General features: G+C 42.8%; 1 pseudogene; it reads right to left on the bottom strand.

Moving 5' to 3' along the window:
• Window positions 1-74: 74 nt before the first annotated feature.
• LOC127526479 (uncharacterized protein K02A2.6-like) lies at window positions 75-2,296 on the bottom strand (annotated as a pseudogene).
• Window positions 2,297-9,762: the final 7,466 nt, after the last annotated feature.

The raw sequence follows: 9,762 nt of genomic DNA, 5'->3' as shown, positions 1-9,762 counted from the left end.
CCAGCAATATTGGGTTTCAGGAAATCCAGCCGTGATCGCAGCTTGCGTCCGAGGAACAACATAGCTGGTGTCTCCTATGTTGTTGCATGAGGGGTATTGCGGTATGTTAAAAGAAATGTATCCAGGCGTTGTTGCACAAGTGCTGTGCCTCTAGAAGATTTTAAGGAATGTTTGAATATCTGCACGAAACGCTCAGCCAAGCCATTGGTGGCAGGATGGTACGGTGCTGAGCGGATATGTTTTACTCCGTTGGACTTCAAGAATGTACCAAACTCTTCAGAACAGAACTGAGGTCCGTTGTCGCTCACAAGGATGTGTGGAATGCCATATTGACTAAAAAGGCTCCTGAGCACTTGAATGGTCTTACCGGCTGTGGTGTTGTCCATAATATGTACCTCAGGCCACTTGGAATGTGCATCTATCACGATCAAGTACATATTTCCTTCAAATGGACCCGCAAAGTCCACATGTATCCTTTCCCAGGGACTAGTGGGCCACATCCAAGGGTGTAAAGGTGCTAGCCCGGGCTCTTTTTGCATACTCTGACAAGAGTGGCAGGATTTAGCTTGGAGCTCAATTTGAGAGTCGATGCCAGGCCACCATACATAACTGCGTGCCAAGCTTTTCATTCGCACTATACCTGGATGTGCTATATGGAGCTGTTTCAGAACCCGGGGGCACAGTTTTGGTGGAACAATCACTCTCACACCCCACAGGAGGCATCCCAGTTTTATTGTGAGATCATGCCGGCGCAGTAAGTAGGGTGCCATTTCTTCATCTGCATCCTTTGCAGCTGGAAAATGCCCAGTGGTGACCATTTCCACAACACAAGATAAAATAGGGTCAGACACGGTGTGCCGTCTGATCTCGGTGTCACTAACTGGTAGGGTGTCCAACTGAGATGTGTAAAATACGTCTACTGCGCTTAGTTTCTCTTCGTGAGCATGGGGGATTGGTAAGCGTGAAAGACCATCAGCATTGGCATGTAATGCACCTTTCCGATATTGAATGGTGTAATCATGCGCAGACAGGAGGAGTGCCCAACGCTGCATTCGGGCGGCAGCCATTGAAGGCGTACTTTTTGATGGGCTCAAGATGGAGGTTAATGGGCGATGGTCCGTGAGCAGCGTGAACTTGTTACCATAGAGATACTGGTGGAACTTGCATACTCCAAAGACTATCGCTAGCGCCTCCCTCTCGATCTGAGCATAATTTTGTTCCGCTTTACTGAGTTCGTGATGCATAGGCTATCGGTTTTTCTTTGCCATCAGGCATGACGTGTGAGAGCACAGCTCCGACCCCATAAGGTGAAGCGTCTTACGCAAGTCGAAGGGGCAGTTCTGGATGATAATGAGTCAATACGTCCTGCGATACTAGGAGTAATTTAGCTTCCTGGAAAGCGGACTCACAGGCTGATGTCCACTGCCATCGCTTTTCCCTATCTAGCAGTTCATTCAGTGGTTTCAAGATAGTGGACAGGTCAGGGATGAAGCGTCCATAGTAGTGTAACATTCCCAGAAAAGAACGCAATTGACTAACCTCCTGTGGTGCTGGGGCCTCCACAATGGCACGCACCTTTTCTGGCAATTTGTGAAGTCCTGCTGCATCAATTATGTGACCCAAATATTCCACAGACTCCTGGAAGAACAAGCACTTCTCTTGCTTGAGATGCAGGCCATACTCCTCTAGCCTACCCAGAACTGTATCCAAAGTTTTGAGGTGGGTCTGCTCATCAGGGCCACTCACAAGGATGTCATCCAGGTAACAGTGAGTATACGGCAATCCAAGAAGCACTTGGTCCATAGCCTTCTGAAATAAAGCGGGTGATGACGCTACACCAAAGGGTAAGCGATTAAAACAGAATAGTCCTTTTTGCATTGAGATAGTCAGCAACTTCCTAGACTTCTCTTCCACCTCCATCTGTAGATAGGCATTTGACAAGTCTAATTTACTAAAGCGTTGACCACCTGCTAGCGAGGCAAAAAGGTCCTCAATGCGTGGAATCGGGTATTTATCCACACATAGAGCTGGGTTAAGTGTAACCTTGAAATCCCCACAAAGTCTAATTGTGCCATCCTTTTTGCTTACGGGCACCACGGGTGTGGCCCAGTCACTGTGCTCCACTGGTGAGATCACCCCAAGCGCAGTCAGGCGTTTTAATTTGGCCTCCACTCGAGGTCGAAGAGCATAAGGGACGTTCCGTGGTGGACAGAATTTGGGTGCACTGTTAGGTCTGAGAGTCAGTCTGGCCTTAATTCCTTTCATTGTGCCTAGCTTTTTAGAGAAAACAGCTGAGTGTCTCTTTAACTCTTTTAGGGCGGATGTCGACTTTTGTCGACAGGAGGGGTTGAGGGCGAATGTCGACAAAAGTCGACATAGAGGGATAGAGGGCGACAATCAGCTGTTAATGGCGACAAAACTCACTGTCACGTCGCAGGCATTCCCTCTGTGCTTGGAGGAATGCTAGACTCGTTGACTCGGCAACTAATCCTTGCGTGTGCGTGAGTTGCGAAATGTAAACAAAGGCAAGATGGCATCGACATGTCACAAGGGAGCGAAGCGAGTGCAGAAAAGAAAACACTCGGCAGACCATGTTTTGCGCATTATCGCGGAGTCGGACTGTGATTTTTCAGAATTGGATTTTATTGACAGCGATCAGGAGATCGAACAAGAGAGTGAGAAGCCGGCATCAGCTGATCGGACACCAGCCGATGCCACGCCAGCTGATCCGCTGCCAGCTGAACAATTCGTGCAGCCGATGCATCTACGGCAAAGTTCGCGTGGGAGGAATACAGAGACATTGATCCGTGGGCTACCGGACTTCACAAGACGGCATGGCTTGCTGTTGGACACGACAGATCACCAGCTGCTGAACTACTTCAGGCTGCTCTCTCCTGATGCTGCTTTTCAGCTACTGTCAGATGAGACAAACAGGTAGGCAGAGAAATTTTTTGAATCGCGGGCTGCGCTTGCATCGCATTCTCATTTTTCAAAGTGGAAACCCACAACAAAAGACGAGATGAAGCGCGCTGTGGCATTACAAATAGAGATGGGACAGAACTGGTGATATAACTTCAGGGAGCATTGGTCCAAACGTGCTTTGTCCCCTGGTGGCTTTGGACAGGTTATGCTGCGTGATGATAGGTACATGCTGCTGCAAAGTTTTATTCAGAAAACTTAGTGGCAGTGGCATGGCACGATGGCAAACGGGTGACTTGTCTCTCTACAGTACACACTAACAATATATGTGAGAAAGTACAGCAACAGACAATTGAAAAGTAGGCACCAAAGCAACACATATTGTAAGGAGTGCAATGTGGCAATGACTGAAATTGGCTGCTTTGAGCGAGATCAGGCTTTGCAGGACTTTGCTGTGTAAAATGTATGTGATATGTATGTGAAATCATAGAGTATGCAGGCTCATACAACATGCAAGACAGTAACATTTGTCAAAAGTAAACATTTTTTGTTGATTTCAATTGCTTTGTGTTTTTTTTTTAAAAAAAGTTAGTTTTTGGAAAAATATTCAGCCCTGGGAGAAAAGAAACAAAAAAAAATTAGCCCTAAAAGAGTTAACACAGACTCCAAGTTTTCTTTTTTTCTTTGCTCAATGGCATGCACCATCTTTAAGTCTTTCCAGTTCAGTTTAATAACTCTTAGCCATTCTCTACCAAACAGTGGGGGGTGCATCTACTTTCACTACATACAAAGGCAACTTAGCACATTGATTATTTAATTTGACCTGCACTTTGATAACCCCTTCTGGTGCCAGTGGCTCCCCAGTGTATGTCTTTAGCATGATATCCGTGGGTTGCACAGCCACTTGGCTCAGTGTGCTTCTGTACTGCTCCCAAGGAATCAAAGACACTGCAGCTCCAGTATCCAATTCCATTTCCATTTTCTTCCCGTTTACTATAGGCAGCACAGAAATTCGTGAATATTTGCCTTTTTGAGACAAAGAATACAGTCCTAACTCATTGTCAGTATCAGATTTATTTTCTTCACTCTCACTTTCATCTTTCTCGGCCTCAACCTGATGAATTCTCTTCTTATTAGTTTGCATCCTTCTCTTAATGGCATTATCCTTTTGAGTAAGATCTCCCTCTTTCCGTTTCTTTCCTCCGTTCTGATAGCTTTTGGTTTTGTTCCTACAAATGTTCTTAGTGTGGCCTTTTTTTCCACACCGCTGGCAGTCACGGTCTTTATACCAACAATCCTCATCAGTATGATTCATTTTCCCGCAACGGCGGCATTTGTCACAGTTTTTAGAAAGCACCGCGTTCACTTTAAGGGAAGCATTTAACTGCTGCACGTCGCGCGCTGCCGTCTCCGCGGAAACTGCGTAATCCACAGCTTTCTGAAACGTGAGATCTTTCTCCGTCAACAGGCGCTTCTGAACAGTTTCACACTTTAGTCCACAAACAAACCTGTCTCGTAGTGCGTCTTCCGAATATGCACCAAACTCACAATGTTCTGAAAGACTTTTCAGCATCGCTATGTACTGTGCTATCGTTTCCCCTTCCCCCTGATTACGCTTGTGTAACTGATATCTTTCTGCTATCACAAGTGGGTTCGGGGCGAAATGGGCTTGTAAAACTTCCACAACACGGTGATACTCCATCTCTCCTGGCTTCGTAGGCGCTACCAAACTGCGTAGTAGTCCGTACGTTTTAGGTCCCATTACACTAAACAACACAGGCATTTTCTTTGCGGCCGTAATGTCATTAGCCAGTATGTAATGTTCAAAACGTTCAATATACGTCGGCCACTGCTCACCAGCGTCCTCGAAGGGATCCATCCGTCGGATTACTCCAGCCATGTCGTCGGCACCTTGCACTCCACGTTAGACTCAGCGGCGGAAAAGAGGCTCCTTTAAGTCTAAACCAGCTCACTAGCTAGCCAATACACAGCGCGGTCGCTTCTTTCGTTGACACAACTCGTCGCCAATTTATGTTATGTTGCGTGCTATTCATTTCACAAACACACACAGACACTGACTTTTTCCGTATAGCGGAGTATCCGACCACACACTTCTTTATTGCCTTAACAAAAAAAACTCTCTAGTATACACCACATATCCATTGCTTGGTGCCACCTACTGGTTACTATCGGCAATGTGAAACAGGTACTTTAATACAATACATAAAAATTTGGATACAGTGATCCCTCGCTATATCGCGCTTCACCTTTCGCGGCTTCACTCCATCGCGGATTTTATATGTAAGCATATTTAAATATATATCGCGGATTTTTCGCTGCTTCGCGGGTTTCTGCAGACAATGGGTCTTTTAATTTCTGGTACATGCTTCCTCAGTTGGTTTGCCCAGTTGATTTCATACAAGGGACGCTATTGGCAGATGGCTGAGAAGCTATCCAGCTTACTTTCTCTCTCTCTCTCTCTCTCTTGCGCTGACGTAGGGGGGTGTGAGCAGGGGGGCTGTGTGCAGCTGCTTCGTGAAGTGACATGCTGCACGGAGCTTCGCATACTTAAAAGCTCAAAGGGCACGTATTGATTTTTTTTATCTGTCTCTCTATCTCTCTCTCTCTCTGTCTTCCTGCTCCTGACAGAGGGGGTGTGAGCTGCCGCCTTCAACAGCTTTGTACCGGCGGTGCTTCGCATACTTAAAAGCCAAAAAGCCCTATTGATTTTTTTTTTGACTGCTTGCTTTGCACTCCTTTGAAAAGGAAGATATGTTTGCATTCTTTTAATTGTGAGACAGAACTGTCATCTCTGTCTTGTCATGGAGCACAGTTTAAACTTTTGAAAAAGAGACAAATGTTTGTTTGCAGTGTTTGAATAACGTTCCTGTCTCTCTACAACCTCCTGTGTTTCTGCGCAAATCTGTGACCCAAGCATGACATTCTAAAAATAACCATATAAACATATGGTTTCTACTTCGCGGATTTTCCTATTTCGCGGGTGGCTCTGGAACGCAACCCCCGCGATGGAGGAGGGATTACTGTATATCAGTGTTTCTCAACGTTTCTCCATGTGTGCCCCATCTTTTCATATTAGTTTTTGTGGCAACCCCCCCCCCCCTAAAATTTTTATGCACATTTTCAGATTTTTGATTATACTGAGATCCACCCAACAACACTACATTTTAATTTGGCAATGCACTGTTGGCAGAAGTGCTCAAGTCTCGATCACATTGGGGCATCGCTAATATGTTTTCATCGTCAAAATAAACAGTCACACATGTGACACATTTCAAATTAAAACCCATGTGATAAAATATACGAAAAATTCAAACATTTCTTTAGTTTTCATTAAATTTAATGTTTTTGTTTACTAATTTTAATAATTCCACAATTTAAATTATTCCATTCTATAATAATACAAGTCAAATTACAAATATTATAAACACTCCTAAGAATACAATCACGTCTTATTTCTAAACAATAAGTGACATATTAGCGATTCCAGAAGTGCCCTCTAACAGTTAGAGAGAGGACTGCACTTGAATTCTGATGTCTGCTGACAAACTGTACAGACAAACTTTCCCTTTGGTTTCTTCACAAGTCACTTCCTTGTTCCTCTGACTGATTCTCTCTGCCTGCCTCTCCTCATACTAACGATGGCTGAACCCCAGCTGTGTGGATTACAGGATGAGTTCACCTGCTCGGTGTGTCTGGCCATCCCCTATGATCACAGTTTTTGTCTGAAGTGCCTCACTGACTGCTGGGATCAGAGCCAAGAGAGCAGCTGTCCTCAATGCAGAGAGAACTTCACCACGAGGCCTGCTCTGCAAAGAAATAATCTGCTGAATGAAGTCATCAAGAAATTAAAGAAGACGACACTCATTCCTTCTCCTCCTCAGAATTATATCGGCCCTTGAGACGTGGAGTGTGACTTCTGTACTGGTAAGAAGTTCAGAGCGGTGAAGTCCTGTCTCACCTGCATGGCCTCCTACTGTCAGACTCACCTGCAACCTCACTATGAAGGAGATGCCTGGAAGGCACACAAGCTGACTGATCCTGATAGAAATCTGAAGAAGAAACTCTGTGAGAAACATCAGAAAAGTCTGGAGATCTATTGTAATACTGATGATTCCTGTATCTGCATGATGTGTGTTGTTACCAGGACATTATGGGCATAAAACGGTCAAGCTGGAGGTATAGAGTGTAGAAAAGCAGGTGAGTGGAGTTTAGTGTTTAATGAAATATTTTTGAACAACTTTGGGTTAAGGAATTTCTGTCAGCTTATTTTGCAGCTTCAGGTGATGATCCGAGGAAAAGCAAATCCACTTGTATGACGACATCACAGCGAGTCTGTGGTCTGCTTGGATTCTTCCTGCAATGCATTGTTGTGTGTGTGTGTGTGTGTGTGTGTGTGTGTGTGTGTGTGTGTGTGTGTGTGTGTGTATTTGTGTGTGTACACACACACAGTATGTATAGAAATGAATCACCCCTTCGAAATATTCCCATTTTGTTTTGCTTTACAGCCTTAAATGAATACACACAAACTACGGTAATATTTTTTCCAGCTTTACTTACTCAATGCAATCTGTAACGTCCAAGTGAAAGATATCACAGCTACAGTTACTCATATTTGAGTGTGACTATAGCTTGAATCAAATTTGAGGATACCTACTTCCGTCTGTCACATTCTGCAGTTTGCTCCACTCTGCATGTGTTACAATTTGCAGAATCAAATGAGTGTTAATTAAAATATGGACCCAAAATGACATGCATGTTAGAGTGACAAGTCAGTTACACAACTTATCTGGGTTTGTTATTTATAAAACTCAAAAAAAGTATAAGCCTGGGTGCGATTTAAAGCATTTGTACATATCAAGGTCTTTTACAGTATACAACACTCCTCTAGACTGAAGCAAATAGGTTGTCTCAGTATAGCACTATATAGCATCAAAATCAGAACTAAAATCGGACAAAAATTGTCACACAATATCTTTCTATTTTCTTTAGTAAATTACACATTTAAGAAGGTTGTATTAGTCAGCAAGCAAGTTTTTTTATTAGAGGCTATGTACCAGCAGTGATGTTACTGGGGCTGTTTTTGGAATGAAAGTTCTTGTGATGCCAAACAGATTTGAGAGGGAGAGTCTGCAAAGGTGTCCATTAGTTGTTAGAAATGGTGAAGCTTCCTGGAGTACAAAAAGTTTGTAAGAGGAGTTGTTTATGAGAGAGAGAAATGAAAGGGAAAGATACGTGATAATGATGATGGTGATGCACTTAAATAGCGGCACTTACTGACCTACTCCTCTGATTAAATGGCCTGGTATGTGGCTGCTGGTGAGCCTTGGAAAGGCACTAACTTGGATCAGCTTACAGAGTTTGGGGAAAATGAATTCAGATGGTGTGAAGCAGAGCCAGTGATGTTAATATGCATATAGTGGACAGAGCAAGTGAATTGTTGTTGGATCGATGAGGAAGGAGCCATGTAAAATGAGAGCAATGGATTTGGAGATGGCTTCCAGTAAAGATCACATATGATAGTGATGAAGAGATCCTTTGTTTCACAATGCATTAGGATACCAGTGACGGTAAAATGTTGGTCAAATAATGTCATTAAAAATCAGAAAGTTAAGATCTACGAATTTATATCAAATGGCATTATTAAAAGTTATCTTAAAATTAACATCAAGCACAAATGCAATTGGCTATTCTTATATTTCCAAGTTTTGTTTAATGTGCAGACTGCTAAATCTTATTGAATGTAAATAATCTACTATGATTCATGATGATAACTACTCCAAAACAGCGAGATGTGCAAGTTGACACACTTTGATTTAATCAATGGGTCACTTAAAGTTCTGCAGGGTTAAAGGGGCCGCCTCAGCCACCCGGTAACAGTCTAGTGGCACCAGGAACAAAGGAAATTTCACAGATTCCAAAACTGTTTTTCTTGATAAGAAATTCCATTGAGCAAATCTTGGAAAATATTTTGCAGACTAAGTTGGATTTGATTTAACCATATTAATAACATGTTACATTTTTTTGTTGCATTTACTGCTTATTTAATTTTGTCACCACGGTTCCATCTGGTGGAGGATTGCGCTGTGCTTCAGCTGCCCTTAATGCAGAGACACCACTGGCTGTTACAGTACCTTTTAGCTATTGCTCTTCTCAGACTGGCATAATTTTTCCATCATCTAAAATTCATAATTTTGCAAAAACACAACACAGAAAAGGAATTGATTGTCCTATTAGTAATTTGCATTTTGTTTCAATATTAGACAATTTATTTGCATCCTATGGAAGATTTTATACAAATCCCTATTTGGGAACATTGCCATTTGACTTCTTGTCTGTGTAGCTCTTTTTTCCCCCTCATACGCTTATTAATTAGAAACTTCTTCCCCTTAAAGCTAATGGGTTATTGCAGGACAATATATTATCCAATGTTATATGCCTCTATAAATTCATGCTATACATCTGTTAAACATTAAAGGTGTGAAACTGCAGAGTTGTGAGGTACATTCAGCCTCCTTGTTTTGATGCTGTACGTTCAGCAATTTCATGCCTTATCCCAATTTATCTTCTAGTCAAGCCAAACTACTTTCTGGTTATGGCCGCTGTGTTTAGGAGGGCACGTCTTAAATGAGATGCAGCACTCTCTCTGGTGTTTCTGAATTCATGTGCCCTACCAGATGTTGGGTAAAATATGTACTTGTAATGAGCATTCCTTGCTCATTTAATTTATTAATAAAAAGTTCATAACAACTCTATTTTGTCAAAATTTCAATTATCTGCTCAATGCAATTTCTTACCTAGAAAAATATTGCTTTCTGTAGCATG

The sequence above is a fragment of the Erpetoichthys calabaricus genome, unplaced genomic scaffold (genome assembly GCF_900747795.2).
Source record: "Erpetoichthys calabaricus unplaced genomic scaffold, fErpCal1.3, whole genome shotgun sequence".
Taxonomy (NCBI): Eukaryota; Metazoa; Chordata; class Cladistia; order Polypteriformes; family Polypteridae; genus Erpetoichthys; species Erpetoichthys calabaricus.
The sequence above is the reverse complement of the archived record's forward strand: the minus strand, read 5'-3'. Positions and strand labels throughout refer to the sequence as shown.